Source organism: Culex quinquefasciatus, chromosome 2, assembly GCF_015732765.1.
Source record: "Culex quinquefasciatus strain JHB chromosome 2, VPISU_Cqui_1.0_pri_paternal, whole genome shotgun sequence".
In the NCBI taxonomy this organism is placed as follows: Eukaryota; Metazoa; Arthropoda; class Insecta; order Diptera; family Culicidae; genus Culex; species Culex quinquefasciatus.
The window spans coordinates 136645189-136655632 of record NC_051862.1 but is presented as its reverse complement, the minus strand read 5'-3'; the positions used below and the strand labels follow the sequence as shown (position 1 = coordinate 136655632).

Genomic DNA, 10444 nt, shown 5'->3' with positions numbered 1-10444 from the left:
GTGCAGCAGTTGCAGTTAGTGAAAAAAACGGAAATGATCCATATGCAACAGCCAAATCTACTCACCTGATGATTCCATGTTGTTCTTAGTGATATTCTTCACCACACCGAATGCATTTGTCATTGATGAACGGCCTGTGCTTGAAGTTCTTGAAGCTTCTGAAAAATAACAAGATTGAAAAATAAGTATTATTAAAATGAAACTGGATTGAAATTCACCAAAATTCAATAATATGTTGATTGACTCGTTTTTCAAAGTATTTGGTTATCCCGACTTAGAGAAATTTCAACGCGTTTGAAAAAAATATTAGTGGGTATATCACAAAAAAAAATTAAATCAGATTTAACATTTTTGGGTTTCAAGTCCTTTTAGCGCAAAATTAATTATCAAGTCAAAAATTAAAAAAAAATCCATAGTTTCAGAGAAAATTGATGAAACCTTTCAATACCAAAATAATACCAAAATGTGGCATCCTGACTTAGAAAATTTTCCACAGTTTCAAGTCATTGCTTTAGGGGGTATATCAAAAATAATTAAAATCAAGTTTGAAATTTCCGGTTTTCAATGAAAGCATTCGCTTTGAGACATCATTTTAGCGCAAAATTATTTATTTTGTCAAAATTGGTCAAAATTTTCCCATAATTTCAGAGGAATTTGATAAAACACTTTAATACCAAAATAATACCTAAATGTGCCATTCTGACTTAGAAAATTTTCCACAATTTCAAGTCATTTCTTTAGGGGGTATATCAAAAATGTTTAAAATCAAGTTTGAAATTTCCGGTTTTCAATGAAAGCATTCGCTTTGAGACATCATTTTAGCGCAAAATTAATTATTTTGTCAAAATTGGTCAAAATTTTCCCATAGTTTCATAGGAATTTGATAAAACACTTTAATACCAAAATAATACCTAAATGTGCCATTCTGACTTAGAAAATTTTTCACAATTTCAAGTCATTTCTGTAGGGGGTATATCAAAAATGTTTAAAACCAAGTTTGAAATTTCCGGTTTTCAATGAAAGCATTCGCTTTGAGACATCATTTTAGCGCAAAATTAATTATTTTGTCAAAATTGGTCAAAATTTTCCCATAGTTTCAGAGGAATTTGATAAAATACTGTAATACCAAAAGAATACCAAAATGTGGTGTTCGACCATTGACAAATTCTGCAATTTTGCAATATCAAAACAATACCTTAAATTGGTATGATACCACATTTTGCTCTTGCATAATCCTCAAGACAAATTTTAAAGGGTCCAGGAACACCAAAATTTGGTATTGATACCAGAGAAAGGTATTATTACGCATTTCCCTTGTTATTTACCCATGCTCGGGATATCGGTTCATGACGGTGGCGTTTTATTGTCCGCGAGACTTTCGCAATCGCGCAGACGGAAGTGTATCCGTTTCGATTGGAATGGTGCACACTGGGGAAAAAAAGTTGAAGAGGGTTGAACTGATGACTCGTCATGAATTATGATTTATGTTCGGCCCGAAAATTCTCGAAAATATGTTACGTCATTTTTGGATGTCGCCTTATTTGTTATTTCCATGATCTCTCCACATTAAAATAAAATTCCACAGTTTGATAACATGAAAAGATTTACCAGACCAAGTTCCTAGTTCCAAGTCCAGTTTACAGAAGCAAACCAACCGAAAAGAAAAAAAACTGTTTAACATATCTTCCTCCCACATATAAACATGGAAACAGCTCCACGAAATCGGCCCACATCTGTCTAGATGGTCGACTCTAAAAATGTTCTCTCCAAATTGAACCCTCGAGTGTCGCTTGGATCCACTTCACTCACACATATAGCAAGATACATAATGAGAGTCTAAATATTCAAGAGATCTGACTGCCGGCTTCAATTTAAATTGAAGTTCTCAGAAGAAGCAGCAATTGGACTGTTTTTTTGTTGTTCATTTTTTCTAGCTCAAAACTATTGCTTCTCGAGCATGGGTAAATAACAAGGAAAATGTGTAATAATACCATTCTCTGGTATCAATATTAAATTTAGATATTTTTGGACCCTATAACATTTGTCTTAAGGATTATGCAAGAGCAAAATTTGGTATCATAGAATTTGTCAATGGTCGGACACCACATTTTGGTATTATTTTGGTATTACAGTATTTTAAAAAGTTCCTCTGAAAGTATGGGAAAATTATGACCAATTTTGACACAATTATTAATTTTGCGCTAAAATGATGTCTCAAAGCGAATGCTTTCATTGAAAAACGGAAATTTCAAACTTGATTTTAAACATTTTGGATATACCCCCTAAAGAAATGACTTGAAATTGTGGAAAATTTTCTAAGTCAGGATGGCACATTTTGGTATTATTTTGGTATTAAAGTGTTTTATCAAATTCCTCTGAAACTATGGGAAATTTTTTGACAATTTAAATAATGTTGCGCTAACATGACTTAAAATCCAAAATTGTTAAAGCTGATTTTTATTATTATTTTTTTTTGATATACTTACTTAGAAAATTTGTAAAATCGTTGAAATTTTTCTAAGTCTGGATAACCTAATACTTTGAAAAACGAGTCAATCGACAGATTATTGAATTTTAATGAATTTCAATCCAGTTTCATTTTAATAACACTTATTTTTCAATCTTGTTATTTTTCAGAAGCTTCAAGAACTTCAAGCACAAGCCGTTCATCAATGACAAATGTATTCGATGTGGTGAAGAATATCACTAAAAACAACATGGAATCATCAGGTGAGTAGATTTGGCTGTTGCATATGGATCATTTCCGTTTTTTCACTAACTTCAACTGCTGCACTAAAAAATGAAATTAAAATACTAAATATTGGTATTACTTGTGCAAATACCAGCGACCAAAATGTGCCCTTGGTTGCCCAGTAATAGATGGTAAAATACCATGAAATCATACCAAAATCATGTATGTGAAAGACCACTGGAATACCAAAATCTGATTTTCCAAGGGCGCGAGATTACCTAAATGTAAAACCATGGCAATACCAAGTTTTGGTATTCAAGCAATGTTCAAAAATCCAGAAGACCTCAACTTGGTATTGAAATGGTTATATTTTGTGGTATTATTTGACCCTTGGAATAACATGGTTTGGTATTGTTGTGCCCTTCCACATACAAGATTTTGGTATGATTTCATGGTATTTTCCCATTTATTACCAAGGGCACATTTTGGTCTCTGTTATTTGCCCAAGTAATACCAAAATTTTGTATTCCCGTGTGATTTACCCCTGCTCGGGTTTGCAGTGCGAGGACTTAATCTCGGATGTTGAAATTGCATATTTGAATAAATAATCGTCCTTTTGCCTTTTAGTGAATACGTTTTAAACTGGTTTCTCATAGCTACAACATGACCATGACTTAAAAATTAATGGGGTTTCTTCCAAAAACAACAATCTTACAAGACGTATCAAATGAAATCAATATGGTAGAAATCAGTGCAGTCACGCACAGACATTTGTTCAGATTTTGATTGAGAAGTTAAGAGGTCTAGTTGAGTAGTTAATATTTCGAGTGCTTTTATAACCTTTTGCCTTTCTTACTAAAGAAAGGTATAGGTTTTACTTTAAGCCAGGACGTCATTTCCATCTTCGTAAATATGTCGATTCAGCATGAATTTTAATCGGAAAAATCGCCAAAAAATCACACTGCATCGATTTTTGACGCTCTATCGATTCACCTTGACAGAACTCGTCTATCTCCAACCCTCGAATTTTGAGAAAATAAATTCCGTGGAGGTCGAGTGATGTTCGTATGTGGTAAAATTTTGCTAAATTTTGTGTCGCGCCGTTCTCAGCTCTCATATATCCGATTTCGATTCTTCTAAATGCAGACGAAAGCTAGTTTGCTGAACCTGGGCGAGTTGCCGCGCAAATTTCGAAGTATCCATCTGTTTTCGGATGCGGCCAGACTTTTCAACAAAATACACAGTTTTCAAATGAAAATATGGTAAATTTTTTTTCATTTTCATATCTTTTATTTATCTCAAAAATTGCATTTTTCGAGCCCTACAACCTCCCAAATTTTCATCCAGATTCATAATATGGTTCTGGAGTTAGAGCCGTTTGATTGACCTACCATAAGAAAAAAAATCCCTAAAAAAAGGTAAAAGCCCACCTGGTGACCTTCGCCAACATTTTTCATTTCTGATTTTATTCGAAATTTCTTGCTACATTCATAGTACAGACCATGAGTGAGCATCTGAAACAAATTCGACATCGGTCGGCAATCCCGATCAATTTTTAGAACGATTTACTTTTTGCCTTTGTTACTAAAGAAAGGTATAGGTTTTACTTTAAGCCAGGACGTCATTTCCATCTTCGTTAATATGTCGATTTAGCATGAATTTTAATCGGAAAAATCGCCAAAAATCACACTGCATCGATTTTTGACGCTTCGTCGCCAAGTCGACAAGTTGAGCCAAGTTGTCAAGTTGAGCTTCGAATACTGGCGCGAGAATGCTGGCGCATATATTTGCTGGCTCGACTTATACTCGTTTGTAGTAGCTTTTCTACCGATGTTTCCTACAACATGTAAGATATCGTAGCTTTTCGGTTTCTTTTGCCCTGTTTGTTTTTGCATAACTGTCCAATGTTTATTTAAAAACTTTTGTGACATAGGACATTCATCCGGCTAGAATCTATTTGTTTTCCGTGTGCTCCGAAAATCACCTAAAATTGACTTAATTTTTTCGTGATTTCGTAAGTTTATTTAACAGGGTTCATTGGATTCCAATAGGAGCTTTCTAAGCTTTTCATCGTTTATATCGTTTTCAAAGTTTTCAATGCTGGCGACGCCAATGGCTTTCTACCTAAGGTTCTCGTGAGTGAGTGTGTAGTTGTGCGGTTGTTAAAAATAGCTATCTCTGACTCTGTCACATTCGTAGAAGCTGAATGGCTATCTTCCCTGCACCGTGCGGCACACGCGGTTCACTTATACCTCGGTTTTTCTTTGCGCCTACCGCGGTGTGCATTGTCACTGGCGCATGTGAAGCTTGCTATGCTCGCGTTTGTCATAAACGCTTGTTTGATTAAGAATATGTACGATTAAAAATATTCTTATGGTGAAAATGGCATTTTTTGTTTCTTTTGGAAATCATATCATTTATAATACTTTGCTTTTATCATAAGACTTTCTTCTTCTTCTAAACAAAGTCAATGTTATGAATTGAAAGAAGTTCTACCATCGTTATATTCTTTAGTAAGAAAGGCTCTATCTCACCCCAGGTGGGATTAAATCGGGTTTTTCAGTAAGGAATGCAAAAAAGCGCAGACAACTGCTCGACTGCCGGTATGTTTCTACTACAATAACACACCTGGTTGAAGAGAAGCGACGATTTACTTGTAATTTTCTCACCAGAGAGAAGAGACTTTTCCACTCCTCACTCTCATGAACTAGCTAACTACACCGCACAGCCACAGCGGTTCATTTGTAGAGATAGAAATTCATGTTTTCTCTCAGAACCAAACAAAATCGAACAGTTTCACTCATGAACACGTTACGGTGTGGAGGCGGTTCATTTGAATTGAAATGAACCCTCGATGTTACGGTGTAGCGTTCTTCGTCACTTGCGAGAGTTTATCGCAAACATTCCTCTCCAACGGGTAGTTGTTTGTGAACGGTCTGTTAGAGCGGATGTGAATAAAGTTGATGGGTTTAAAGTTGGAATATCGTGACTTTTGGAAAATACTCGAGTTGCTAATGGCCGTTAGCCATTTGGATTCAACCAAGGATTATGCTGAATTCCCAGTCACTCATTTAAGGATTAGCAAAGGGTTGGTAGCATGTTGTGCTATGGATTGAGAACTAATTTATATGCAAATCTTTTGTCAAAATTGCCTTAAAGTCCATAAATCGCAACGATGAGTGAAAATTAAAAACACATTTACACATAAACGCCAATATTCACAGAATGCACAATGTTGGAAAAGTTTTACCCCACCAGACCAACAAAACGTGCCAACATACGGAAAGAAAAAAAACGAGCATAACCAGCACATTGAAAGCCATAAAACTTTTTTTCCATGAGTACATCAGACAGTGAATTGCACGTGAATGGTCATACAAGCAAACAAGATAGTGCGACTGTTATTTTTAAATTGAATATTCAACTAACAGGTTGTTTGAATCATTGGGTAATTCCAACTCACACAGCAGTTGCCCCGACCCCTCTTCGATTTGCGTGAAACTTTGTCCTAAGGGGTAACTTTTGTCCCTGATCACGAATCCGAGGTTTATTTTTTGATATCTCGTGACGGAGGGGCGGTACGACCCCTTCCATTTTTGAACATGCAAAAAAAGTGGTGTTTTTCAATAATTTGCAGCCTGAAACGGTGATGAGATAGAAATTTGGTGTCAAAGGGACTTTTATGTAAAATTAGACGCCCGATTTGATGGCGTACTCAGAATTCCGAAATAACGTATTTTTCATCGAAAAAAACACTAAAAAAGTTTTAAAAATTCTCCCATTTTCCGTTACTCGACTGTAAACATTTTTGGAACATGTCATTTTATGGGTAATTTAATGTACTTTTCGAATCTACTTTGACCCAGAAGGGTAATTTTTTTCATTTAGAACAAAAATTTTCATTTTAAAATTCGTGTTTTTTCTAACTTTGCAGGGTTATTTTTTGGAGTATAACAATGTTCTACAAAGTTGTAGAGCAGACAATTACAAAAATTTTGATATATAGACATAAGGGGTTTGCTTATAAACATCACGAGTTATCACAATTTTACGAAAAAAAGTTTTGAAAAAGTTGGTCGTCTTTGATCATGGCCGTTCATGGTCATTCGCGACAGACACGGACGACGAAACAAAGAGAAACGAAAAAGTAACTTTTTCAAAACTTTTTTCGTAAAATCGCGATAACTCGTGATGTTTATAAGCAAACCCCTTATGTCTATATATCAAAATTTTTGTAATTGTCTGCTCTACAACTTTGTAGAACATTGTTACATTCTAAAAAATAACCCTGCAAAGTTAGAAAAAACACGAATTTTAAAATGAAAATTTTTGTTCTAAATGAAAAAATGACCCTTCTGGGTCAATGTAGATTCAAAAAGTACATTAAATTTCCCATAAAATGACATGTTCCAAAAAAATTTACAGTGGAGTAACGGAAATTGGGAGAATTTTTTTAAACTTTTTTAGTGTTTTTTTCGATGAAAAATACGTTTTTTCGGAATTCTGAGTACGCCATCAAATTGGGCGTCTAATTTTACACAAAAGTCCCTTTGACACCAAATTTCTATCTCATCACCGTTTCAGGCTGCAAATTATTGAAAAACACCTCTTTTTTCGCATGTTTAAAAATGGAAGGGGTCGTACCGCCCCTCCGTCACGAGATATCAAAAAACGGACCTCGGATTCGTGATCAGGGACAAAAGTTACCCCTTGGGACAAAGTTTCACGCAAATCGAAGAGGGGTCGGGGCAACTTTTCCGGATTTCGTGTGAGTTGGTAGAGAATTACCCCATTACCAATTGAAAGCAAATCTGATTCGAACCAAAATATTACTCAATCAATTTAATATCTTTGGCAAAGTCATTAGTTTTTTTTTCATATAGCTGATGAAAAATGTAGAGGAAACAAAAAAGACATATGAAATTCTTATCACTTATTCAAAACTGAAATTTCACGCTCATGTAACAATCTAATATTATTATTTTTCATTTTCCTTTCACAGAAGTCTGCTGTTCCGTAACTCAGCAGAAGTCACAAGTCCGCTTTGCTCCACATGGGCCGTGACATGACGCAAGGCCCCTTGGGCATGAATATGTCTGGCATGAACCAGGGTGAATACAGTCCTGACTGACTGTTCCAAGACTGTGTCATTGTTTCTTGTGGATGTTCTTCAACACCACCAGTCGCATTAGGCACCAGGTTTCAACAAGGATTATCCAGGAGGCAACGGATTTGTAACAGCTCGGGATCGGTTTCAAAAAGGAAGATGATGATTACGATTCCGACGATAGTGGCAAGGATAAATAAAAGGTAATTTTTAGAGTAGCTGCTGGTTAGATACAAGCATTTAAAACGTTCAACATATGATTAATCGTGGAGAAATTAACTTATACCTTCGAAGAACAGAATTCTATTTTTTTATTTGAAGTAGCATTGATATGTGTCCATCAACGCCACGGCCTTTATTTTTTGAAAATTCCAAATGCGTCTTCTTATAACAAATTATCAACGAAGAATTCAATGGAGACGCCCCATAGTTGAAATAAAAAAAGTCGTGTTGTACCCCATGTTTTTCTAATCCTTTTTTTCTTCATTTCGTTTGCTCTCACAGAGCTCATGCTGTCATCATTCGATTGCGAAGGGTCGAAAGGTTGAGGAGAAGGAGCTGTTCGAAGTTACATAGCAGCATCAGCACCGACATCATCGCAGTTATCACTATACAATGTTCAGCTTAGCTGGTGCTGTTTGCTGCTAGTTGGAGCAAACTACCATGGACCACAAGGCTAAGGACCAACCAAGCTATGGTCACTTCAACGGCAGCAGGGCCAACTGGTGACGCAAGGAATCCACTACGAAATTACAACAACGACCTGTTGTGTGGTCGGAGTTCAGCAAGAGTGCAACAGTTGAATTCATTAGCAGAACAACACATGTAAAGGGAAAAATAAAGAAGAAAATAGAGCAAGAAAAAATGAGCAAAAAAATGTCTGACTTCATGCCCGTTGAAAATAATAATTTTCAGGAACTGCGAATGAATTGTATTGTTTCTGTTAGTTTTTGCATTCTTAATTTTTTAAGCAAATTATTTGTATTATTTCTGTGAGTTTATGCATTCTTTGAAACATGAGACGTTCTTTACTTTTTAAATTATTATATTATTATCTTGCCACTCCTTCTCAAGTTTGCATGAGTGAATTACAAGATGGCACTGCAGCGAACAAATAGCATAAATTATACAAAAAAGTTAATTTTTATTCGATTCGGCGAAACGTCCATTCGGCGAAATGACTTTCGGCGAAATGACTTTCGGCGAAACGTATCATTCGGCGAAACGACATTTGGCGAAATGACCGTCGGCGAAACGACATTCGGCGAAACGTACCAGATCCTTTAAAATGTTCCAAAATAATAAAATAAATATAAGACTGTTTTTAAAGATCTTTGTTAAAATTTTACTGAACAAAAAGAAAAATTATAAAATCAATAAAAAAAATTAACAAACGACAGTTAAGGTTTTTGCACTGTTATTGAAAGTACAGCTTTTGTATATTTTCACATGTTGGTTCCAGATTGTCTTTTTATCAACTGCTTTGTATTAAATATCTCGAATTCCCATTGATCATTTTGCATTAAATCCGTTTAACGGATCACTAATAGTGATCAGCATTTAGTAATTGGTCTGAGAACATGTTTAGTCTTCGATAAAGCATTGTTAAAAGTAAATATAACGGTTTTTCATATCGTGGTGAGATCTCTCCATATGTTTTTTGATAGATAATTCATATTATATTCTATTTATCAAATAAAATCTCGTGTTTGATATCGAAATTCAGGATGTGTCAATACCATAAAATTCAACATGAAAAGGAGCACAAAATGGCATTTCAACGTTGTCGTGCTATTTTGCCGCAAGTGTATTTTGGGCCAAATTTAGCTAAGAACGCCATTTTGTGCAGCTCTCAATGCTACATCTTTTGACCTTCACATATCCACAATATTCGATTTCAATACTGAGATATTCAATTTAAAAGCAAAAAATAAGTACATATATTGTTGCCACCCTTCCTATGAAGGAGTTTCAATCTCATTCTGCTATCATGACATACCCTAAAATTACTGCAAGTGTGATGACTAGCCAAAAGGATTTCAGGTCAGATCACGTTTGACACACGTACATGCCCAACGACCGTAAACATTTGTAATTGTAACTCGGGACTCCGGCAACCAAATTCAATCAAACTTCGGGACAATGCTCAGAATGGTCAGCTAAACAAAACGTGTTTGTTATTGTTTGCATTGCGTGCTCTATTTTTGGTTTAGTCAAGGTAAAACATTAAAACGCGTTTTCGTGAAAAAGCGACGTGTGTCAAAATAGAGTTAGAAACTATGCTAGACGAATGAAATGTCCATATCCTCAACCATCTAGCAAGAACTCTAAAAGTATTTCAAATTTATTGCGTCTGAAAAGGTGTTCCTAAATTCCAGGCCTGAAATTAATTTAACCCCTTCCCGCCCAGAGCAAAATCGAGATTTTTTACGTTTTTCTTCATTACTCGTAAATGGATCGACCAAATTGGATGAAATTTTGATGGTTATAAGTTGACATTCTACATAAACTAATGCAGGTTGAACCAGGTTGAAAAAATGCATGGTTGCAGAGAAATTCAATTTTGAAGACAAAAAAAAGTGGTGCTCTGGAGTAACCGTGGGCGTTAGAGGGTTAACCTGCCAGACATCCTCTCACCTAATCAG

The 10444-nt window shown here is 35.4% G+C and overlaps 1 long non-coding RNA gene across 1 annotated transcript; it reads left to right on the top strand.

Moving 5' to 3' along the window:
• Positions 1 to 5625: 5625 nt before the first annotated feature.
• Positions 5626 to 9042, top strand: LOC119767323. Its single transcript, XR_005277456.1, has 3 exons — positions 5626 to 5780; positions 7695 to 8002; positions 8304 to 9042. It is a non-coding gene; the product is annotated as an uncharacterized LOC119767323 (long non-coding RNA).
• Positions 9043 to 10444: the final 1402 nt, after the last annotated feature.